Here is a 10,325-nt window from a genome sequence, read left to right as displayed (position 1 = left end):
AGAAATAATGGTAGGTAGAATAATGGATGTTCACATCCTAATCCCTGAAACCTGTAAATATGTTACCTTATATGTCAACATGGATTTTGCAGATGTGATTAAGGACCATGAGATGAGGAGATTATCCAGACTCCCTGGATTGGCTCAGTATAATCCCAAGGGTCCTTAAAAGGTGGAAGAGGGAGGCAGAAGAGTCAGAGAAATTGTAAAGATGAAAACAGAGCTCAAAGGAAGAAAGAGAAATTATACTATTGGCTAGGATTTAGGAAGCATTCACCAGCCAAGGAATGTTGATGGCTTCTACAAGCTAGACAAGGCAAGGAGATGGATTCTCCAGTAGAGCTTCCAGATGGAATGCAGCCCTGTGAAACCCAGTTTTGACTTCCAACTTCCAGCTGTAAAATAAGTAATTTGTGTTGCACTGAGCCATTAAGCTGGTGGTAATTTGTCATAGGAAACGCATACAGAAATCTATCTGAAAGAAGCACATAGACCCACTCATAGGGAGGAGCAAACCATTGACAAAGATTAACATGTGCTCTTTTCTTTCTTTTTTCTTTTGTTAATCCGAACCTAGGATATTTTCTTTTTCCTTACATAAACAGTTTTTAGTTTTTAATGAACTTGTAAACAAAAAAGCTCCCATTTCAAAATAAAAACAAAATCCCAGGTCATATAGATATTTACAGTGATTCCATTTATCTAAGCAACATACATACATATTCAGTTTTAATATGTTAACTAAATTTCTGTGACAAATACGTTTTTTTAAAAAAATACCAAGAAGATTATAGAGTTAATGCAGAGTACTAAGGATAATCTAGTAGTCACTAAGTTTTTCTTAAGTCTCCACTTTAGATGTTATTTCTAGCTCAGGTTAGCAGGCAGTCTTTCATATGCCCAAACACTGGAATCTTTGGTTGCTACCCTATCAGCTGGCTTGCAAACAAGAAGCTAAACATTTTAAGAATGTTTTAAGTGAACAACTTGCTAACCCCAGGGATGGATAAACCCTAAGTGTGCACAATTGTGAGCATGTACAACCATCACAACTGTGGCTGAAGACTGTTCATGTCATTCTTCTGAAATGAAATCTCAAAGCACTCTAATTCAGTGGTCGGCAAACTGCGGCTCATGAGCCACATGCAGCTCTTTGGCCCCTTGAGTGTGGCTCTTCCACAAAATACCATGTGCGGGCGCGCACGTACAGTGTGATTGAAACTTCGTGGCCCATGCGCAGAAGTCGGTATTTTGTGGAAGAGCCACACTCAAGGGGCCAAAGAGCCTCATGTGGCTCGCGAGCCACAGTTTGCCGACCACTGCTCTAGTTTAAAGAAAAAGACTTTAAAAAATTGGCATATGCACAATTTCTCCACCAATTTGTGTTGTCAACCGTCTAGTTAACGTTTCCACTTGAAGAAAAAAAAAGCAATAGAAAACTGGACACCATGTTTCACCATCTCAGTTATTATTCACAATTACAGCGGCTACAACTCGGGACACAGCATCACCAATGCTGCCCAGATCCAGTTTATACTGAAATTAAGTTCTTTACACCAAGTAAATGGTTGTCCACAACCACTGGCTAGTGTACATAGGGACTAAAATGTCTAGATTTGGGGGGAAACATGCTGCTCCGGTCAGCTGCACTGCTCCTTCTGTTCCTTGGTTCATGCTTAGAGACCTGTGGAGGGTTGGGCCTGCTGACCCGGCCCACTTGAAGAGGCCGCCTGCTGTGCTGCCTTCTGCTTTAACATCGTCCAGTCAAATGTGTAGTCATATTGGTGGTTCAGGGTCCTGAAAAGAATGCGGAAGAGCTGTCTCAGGTACATGTAATCCGGGGCTTCCTCAAAGCGCAGCCCACGGCAGTAGTTTAAGTACATGGCAAATTCGGTGGGAAACCCCTTGCATAACACTTCCACGGGAATGGACATCTTCTTTTCGCTAATTTTTTCGTATTTCTGTTTCTTTGTGGCAGCCTTTAACCCTTGCCATGGCAGGCTGGTTCTGTTAAAATACATCAGAACATAGCCCAAGGATTCCATGTCGTCCCGGCGACTCTGTTCAATCCCTAGATGCGCATTGATGCTCGCATAGCGGGCGGTGCCCGTGAGGTTTTTGTCTTCTCTGTACGGTATGTGCTGCTTCGTCCTGTTGTCTCGGTACTTCTTGGCCAGACCAACATCAATCAGGAATAACTTGTTGCAGTGGCGCCCGATGCCCATGAGGAAGTTGTCGGGTTTGATGTCTCGGTGTATGAAGTTCTTCGTGTGCACGTATTCCACCCTGCTGATCATCTGGTCGGCGAGCATCAGCACAGTTTTCATGGTGAACCTCCTGGAGCAGAAGTTGAACAGGTCCTCCAGGCTGGGCCCCAGAAGGTCCATGACCAGCACGTTGTAGTCCTTCTCCTGCCCGTACCAGCGGATGTGCGGGATGCCCACCCCGCCCTGCAGGATCTTGTAAAGCTTGCTCTCGTACAGCAGCTGCGGGTGCCGGGCCTTCTGTGACTCGAGCTTCACCGCCACCTCCTCGCCGTTGGTGACGTTGATCGCCAGGTAGATGTCCCCGAAGGAGCCGGACCCGATCTTCCGCACCAGCTTGTATTTGCCCCCGACAACGAACTCGGCCTTGGAGGCGCTGCTGCTCGCTGTCGCCATCGCCATCGCCATCGCGGGAGACGGAGGCGGAGGCCCGGCCCAGCCTCGGGGAGGAGGACGCGGCCTCTGGGCTGGTCCGCTGGGCAGGGCTGCGGGGAGCGCGGCAGGGAACTGGCACGTCGGCTGCTGGCGTCACAGGGGCCCGAACCGCCGAGGGGAACGCGGTCACCGCCGCCCAGTCGGGTTCCTTGTGCCTGGCTGCAGTGCGTGCGGGGCTCTCGGCTCCCAGGCTGGGCCCTGTGTGACGGGGGCCGCCACTGCCTGGCTTCGGCAGCGCCGTCAGGGCTGGAAAAGGGCGCGTTGAGTTAGGGCAGTGATGCCGCTGCCACCATGGCCGCCCAGAGGGACCCCGGTCACTCCTCCGCCATCTAGTTACTCGGGCTCCAGCCCTGAGGATTTTTTTCCCATTGAATTTTAGAGAGAATGGCAGGGAGAGGGAGACACACAGAGAGAGAGAGACATGGATGTGAGGGAGACACACCAGTTTGTTGCCTCCCGCGCACACCCCATCCAGGGCCAGGAACTGATCCTGCAACCGAACCGGCACTCTAACCACTGAGTCACCGGCCAGGGCTGTTCCTTTCTCCCTCCCTTCCTCCCTCCCTTCCTCCCTCCCTCCCTCCCTTCCTCCCTTCCTCCTTTCCCACCTTAAACGCCATGTCAGTCACGGTAACTGACACTATACTTTCCATCCAGACCTCCTCAGTCACTGGTGCAGCCAGCATATTGGTGAAATCGGATATCGCGGGCTAAACGGAAAGGAAGATAAAACAGGCTTGGCGCTTAACGTGTTAAAAGAAAAACCTTCTAATATTACAATTTCAGGAATGAGTCTGCTGGGGAGGCTGGTCTTGGGTGAGCGTATGTGATGGGAAGAACTTCCCTGGGGACCTTCATCACACTCAGGCTCCAGGAGTCATGTTCCTCCTCCAAGTCTCACAGAGACTCTCTGACTCAACTGAGCTCAGGGCAACCTCTGCATGTGAAATCCTTTTCAGTTATAAAAGATTTCAAAACTTCCTGTGCATGTGTGTGTGCGTGCAGTGTGCACGTATTTGTGTGTATGTGGGTGTGTGTGTCCATATTTTGGCATGAATGTGGATTCACATACTATGCAGTACATTTTTACATATTCAGTTTCACTTATTTTTATTTTTTGACGTTAATGTTTTGTATTGGCTCAGATCATTATTTCCAAGCGATTGTGCACTCACATGTCTTTGGAGTATGATCTCTCCCAAAAGGGAATTTTCCTGCATCTTGAATAAGCAACAGATGTTGAATGTGAGGGTGCTAGGGTGGAAGGGGATGCACACAGAAAGATGAGCGGATGTATTCTACAGGCTGATGGGACTGTGAGATTGAATAGATGTTCAATGAAATGGAAGAAATGGAAGAACCAGAATGTTACGTGATACTTGCATTGTTTTCAATTAATCAAAAACAGTGTCACCACTTTAGCTTCAGAAACATAGCTGATGCAAACACGAGGGCCCCTGGTCCTCTTTTTTTACTAGGCAGGGAGGGAAAAAGAAAGCTTCGTCAGTGTATCATAAGATCTTTAAACCAAAGCTTTAGGTTTGAAGAACAAAAGAATATCAAAGATACTATTGGAGCATAAAGACAAAAGTAATCTTGTAGGGGACAGGTGCTTTCTGGGTTCAAATTTGCATCTGCAATTGTTCTGATAGCCAGCACTGACATGGGTGAAGCCTACCTCTGACTGACTCTGCTAAGTAGATTTTTTTTTGTTTCTCAGCATCTGAGGCTTCCTGGTGAGGTTCCAGAACTCCCTCAGAACATATTCCTGTGATCCTCTTTGAATATTTCAAAGGACAGAAAAGTGGGGCGGGCCCTACATCAGGCAGAATGCGGTGACATCCTGGTATCAAATGATGTGGGAATGATTACAGAGGGCTGCCAGAAACTTACATCTGTGTAGCTTGTGAACATATAGAACGTCTCAGCACTGACAGAGCAGACAATACAAAACCCATTTACAGTTGTGGGGAACTATGCCTAAAATATGTTAAATTACTTATTGCAGATCACAGATTTAATAGGTTGTAAAGCCAAGAGTGCTGGCACCTTGTCCAAAATTGAATCCAGCTCACCCTGAACTGTGGCGTGATCTGCTGATGCCCTGATGCCCAGTGCCTGGGCTCCACCTGAGACCCTCTGGGCATGCAATTTGGACTCTGCATTTTAAACAATTTCCCCAAGGAATTCTTTTGCACATGAAAAGTCTGAGAACTTCTAAGCTTCTAGAATCTCTTGTTTTTCAAAGTATAAGCTATGGACCAGCTTTGGACCAGCATCACCTGGGAGGTGGTTAGAAATGCAGAACCTCCCGCCAAATCCCAGACTCTGGGAATCAGAATCTGCGTCCTAAGAAGATTCTCAGAGTCACAGGCGCATTCAATTCTGAGAAGCACTGATATAACCTGAACATTAAAAGCTAATAAATGTCTTAGCAAATCGAGGAAGATACACTTGGGATTTAATATATCTGACTTTTGGTTTTTCCCTGAACGAAGCTCGAGTCAGCTGTCCTCATTTCTGTGTCTGCCTCAGGACGGGGCAAGGCCTGTGTTAGAGGACCTGCTTGGTCCGACTTTACTTATCAGACAAGCTTATGGAAAATGTTGCTCCACTATCCAGACAGCTGAAGCAGTGAGGCCCATCAGATATGAAAACTCTAGCTATCTTATTATCTCTGCATGCGGTCTGCTACACAAAACAGAACCCCGAGATAATCCTGATCAGCACTAATCACTGAAACTTGAGGATGGAGAAATGGAGCAAGTGGAAAATTCTGGAAAGGGGACCTCAGGTAGGAATTGAAATTAGCACCAATAGGAGGTAGAGCCTGGGCTTCCTATTCTGGAAAACTTCTGTTTATAAAACTATCATAGTGGTTAGAAACCTATCCACTGAGGATAAGATCTCTGAGGAATGACTTGTGATAATTGGCAAAATGAGCAACTTGTTATCCCTTTGGGGAATTGAATAGTTGTTCCAGGAAATCCAAGTGTTTTCCATCTTAGGAAATCCTAGGATTTAGTGTTGTTTTGGAATTGGAAGTTCATTGTGGAGAGAGAAAACGCAGCAACTTTCCTGAACTATTTCCAATACATAATACATGATTCATATATGATAGGTCGCCTGTGAAAAGTTATATCAAATCACCATCAGACTTATTTGGCAGGATGTTTCTTGGCCGATGCAGAGTGAAAGAGTATGATTTAAATGGTCAGAGAAACAACCTGTGTTCCCAGTAGCTTCTAGCAGAGGCTGGGTAAATTTGACTTTACCTAAAATATTCTGATAGAAGAAAGAAAGAAATCTACACAGGAAGAAACTGGTAAATATACAGACCACAAAGGGATTCTGGAAAACATGGTTAATGAAAAATATTACTTTAAATACCTACATTAAGTTTTTAATTTAAAAATTCCCTCAACTATTGGAGCTCCCCAAATCCCAAGAGGACCACGCGATCATGTTTCCTAAAGGACTGCATGCTTTATATTTAATTTCAAATAACTCAGTGTTTAGAGGTTGCTTTAAATTTAATCTTAAGGGGCAATTCTAGAAAAATGGAATGGAAGAGGCTGCATTAAATCTATTTTGAGGAAAAAGAAATTCTAACAAAGGAACCAGATTCTAGGGCAGCATTTGCATACCTTTGAAAAGTTAAAACAGACAATATTAAATTTGTAAAAGCTTACATTGTAGGACTGTGGAATTGGTTCATATCATTGTAGTCGGTAGGAAGGAAGAGGGTGTTACATTATTTATCCCAGAATCTTTGAAGGCAGCTTTTTTTTTTTTTTTCCTCAGCTGGTTCATTTTAGTGTTAATGAGCATTAAGCTCATATATCAAAGAGAGAATAATAAACCTCTAAATGTCAACCCAAAGGAGGTCTTTATTTTTCTACTTGAAGCTGTGAGGCAGCGAAGATAATTTAAGATATGAAAGCCAGGAAAATTACATGAAGATTCATAAAGGGAAAATTGGAAGAGGCATGAAATTGCAGAGTATTTGAACAAGAGAGTATTCTACCTGTATATTTAGCACAGCAATGCTGAGGGGAAAGAATACTTTAAATAATTGACAATGTGGAATTAAAACTTGCAGTAAAAATTTGGAAATGAAGCCCCTTATGCTTGTCTTTGAAATGACAAATGTGAACATTTATCATTAGCTTTATTATAATCTCTAAGGATGAGCTGATTGATGGTTCGGAAAGCATGTTTTCTGTCTTGTACATGGTACTAAATTAGAAAAGAAAGAATTAATGAAGGGTCATAGAGGGTGTTAGTAAAGGACTCAAATCATTGCAGTGCCATTGCTGAGGCTAACAATAGTGAATGGGCTTAAGAGGTTCGGGCAGAATAAAATATTCCTCTTGATGACAGCAAGAGCAGGTCTCTCCGAATGGCAGTATCACAATGTACCGACTGAAGAGAAGCTTGAGTTAGAACAAATCCTTCAAACTGAGTGATTCAACAAAGCAAGAGGGAGAGAAAACATTTTGATTCAAGAATAAAACGTATCTGGACATAAAGGCATTCTCAGAAAGGTCTGCATGCAGCTACTCTGGGTGGTTCTGGGCGTATAATTTAGGAGAAAGTTGGAACATATTCAAACAAATGAGCAGGTTACCTCAGAGAACTAACGGATGTGCCTTCTTTCTCTCTGACACCGAGGTTTTGTTATAGCTGCTTTTGTTGTTATGTGGTTATATTCTGGGCATATCTCTACTATGCTTCCTAACTCTGATTAGATTTTTACTTTCTTGAAGCTTAGGTGGTCTCTGATCTTAAACTATGGGACCTAGAGAGTTGGAAGTGTACAACCAGGAAGGAACTTTGCAGAGAAGCCATGCAGATAATTGCTAATACCCAGGCCAAGGCAGACACACGTATTTGCAGGCTTTCTGGTCACCTTTGTGTGATGGGACCGAGGGTTCCTGAAGCTCAAACCATCTGTCATTGGGACTGATATGCTACCATTCAAAATTCAGTCCTTGAAGACTTTGTCAGGTCTTGCAGTTACCCATATGCCGGTAAAAGCTTATGAGAATGGCGATCTCCTATGTCTTTGTGAGTTCAGTTTTCAGCAACAGGTTAATGAACAATTGTTATATCACTCACTGGTAGGGGTAGGGGAGGCCAGAAATTATTTTATAATTTAGTTTAGGGTAACTGACTCATGGATTACTACCTGGATTAATGGAAGGCTTCAAAGGAGCTACTTCCTTTTCTTATCCTCTTTGTTCTGTTCTTCCTTCCCCATCTTCTTCTTTTTAGGGGCTTTCCTGAGAAAGGTGTGCTGCTCACCTACAGAAATGTCATGTGAAGTACACCAGTTATGAAGCATCCTCATCCTGCCTTTTTCTTCGCTGTTTGCTAGTCCAGCCTCTCACATTTACAGAGCAGAACCCCTGTTCTCTCAGGCAGCTCAAGTGCCTTACTCTCGCTAACAAGACAAGAACTGATAGAAAATTCACTCTAAGGTTTTAATGATTTAATGTGTGACTCCTGCTTTATAGATAAATGTATCTGCAAAAAAGAGGAAAAAGAGCAAATAGGAAGACGGGAGCAATGCTTAACCAAACCCAAGGAATAACTAATGAAAACCTTTCAAACATTTTAATACTTGCAAGAAGGAGACAATTTGGGATTATTATAGGTTCCACGAATACTCTTTAAATAATTCTGTTTCTGTGTGAAGATAAAACAACTTGTATTTATGAGGACATTCATGTATATTTTACAGGGAGGTAAGGGCATTGATTTTTAAATTACAGTCATATTTTCATCTCAGTATAATTTTTTTTTTTTTTTTTTTTTTTTTTTTTTTTTTTTTTTTTTTTACAAAGCAGCAGTCTTCTAAAGAGCTCATTTCATTCTCAACCCTCAAAAAATAAATTGATTTTGGGGCAAAAACACAAGGCATATTTAAAGACAAATGTATTCCCCATCTCAAATAAAAATAATGCAATGCAAAACTGAATAATATAAATGTTAATAATTTTTATTTTATGGGATAGTTTTCTTTTAGCTTGGATATACAAGGATGTAGCATACTTAAAGAATATTGATGGGAGAAAATTATGGGAAGTTGATGTATGATTAGAAAATTTGTTGGGAAATGATTTTCAGTGTTGTTTCAGGACATAGAAATCTATCTTTTTTAATTTAAGAAATCTGAATTAAGGTAGTGTCAGGAAACAGCAAACTTGAACTACTAATTGAGGGGAATTTGATAAAGGAACCATTTATAGAAGGTTTTGTGGGGTAAACAGAGAATTCAACAAGGGATATGCAATACCAAAGGGCCAGCAAGAACAGGCAAGGCAGCACCCTGCTAGAGGAACTGCCTGGGAAGGTCTAATAGGCCCATGGGCTTCTGTAGTGGAAGCAATTAAATCATGTAGAAGAGAGTTGGAAACACAAAAATTTTAGCCTGTCTTACTCTCTTCCCATCCAGCTATTTCTTGCCCCTACTTCTCTTTTGCAAAAACCAAAGGGAAACCAAAATGCAAGTGAGCTCGTGGACAAAATCTATATAGATCAACCCTTTGGAGAACAGAGTTTGGTGGGAAACGGTAGGGTGTGGATCCAGAGGGCCGAAGGAAGCTATCCAATACAATTGCCCATTGTCATATTATCAATTTAAATTCAATGTCTTTCCATTTTTATACCTGAATTGCTCATTTTCCCATCTTCAAGACGAGTTTCATTGTAGCATTGATGTTCTAAGTTTTCAGACTATTTCTTTTGTTCTCATTTTGTCCTTACAATTTCACAAAATTTTTTATCGTCTTTCCTCTGACTAACATTATCCCTTGGTGCTGAGTACAATCACGGTTGCTATTCTTGGATTTCACAGCTGTTCTAGAAATTGGGAGGACTATATTCCATAAAATGTGTACTGCTTTCTCAAATTACATTTATTGAGATATTATACCAAGAAGATAAAAGTTGGTTATTAAGAAACAGGTAAGTAAAAGATACGCTAATTCAAACTATAGTTTGGCCTCCCCACATTATGTTATGCAACAAGAGTGAACAATAATAGGTTCACAGCTTTCTCCTCTCCAGAATCCTATGACAGTGGCCCAAATGTTGCTCCCTGTCTCCTCTTTGAGAGACACTGTGTTTAATTGATAAATGTTAGGTCAATGTACAGCATATGATGATGAAATTGTAAGAGAGTAGAAAAGAAGAAAATACTTGCATGGGGCCTGGATATGGAGAAAAAGCTGGGAAAATTTTGATGAGGTTGTCTGAAACATCTGGGAAATAAAAGCACTAGAGAGGAGAACGAAGAGGATTCCTGAGGACTATGTATTTAAGGTATCACTGTTATTTGCTTCATACAGCAATATTTTGAGGTGTGTTTGTTTTTTTAAATTCCTCTGGTAGCTAATTGTATTCCCTCAAACCATGCCACTAATTTATATATATTAATAATTTATATATATATATAAAATTGGTTTTTTTACAGAGAGGAAGGGAGAGGGATAGAGAGTTAGAAACATCGATGAGAGAAACATCGATCAGCTGCCTCCTGCACACCCCCAACTGGGGATGTGCCCGCAACCAAGGTGCATGCCCTTGACCAGAATCGAACCTGGGACCCTTCAGTCCGCA

At 42.2% G+C, this 10,325-nt stretch overlaps 1 pseudogene; it reads right to left on the bottom strand.

The window, feature by feature from the left end:
• Positions 1-1,676: 1,676 nt before the first annotated feature.
• Positions 1,677-2,672, bottom strand: LOC139015786 (casein kinase I pseudogene; annotated as a pseudogene).
• Between the last annotated feature and the right edge of the window lie 7,653 nt (positions 2,673-10,325).

Source organism: Myotis yumanensis, unplaced genomic scaffold (assembly GCF_028538775.1).
Source record: "Myotis yumanensis isolate MYYU_CA2020_CCGP unplaced genomic scaffold, mMyoYum1.0.hap1 SCAF_8, whole genome shotgun sequence".
Lineage (NCBI taxonomy): Eukaryota > Metazoa > Chordata > Mammalia > Chiroptera > Vespertilionidae > Myotis > Myotis yumanensis.
Note: the sequence above shows the minus strand (reverse complement) of the source record. Positions and strands in the feature narration are given on the sequence as shown.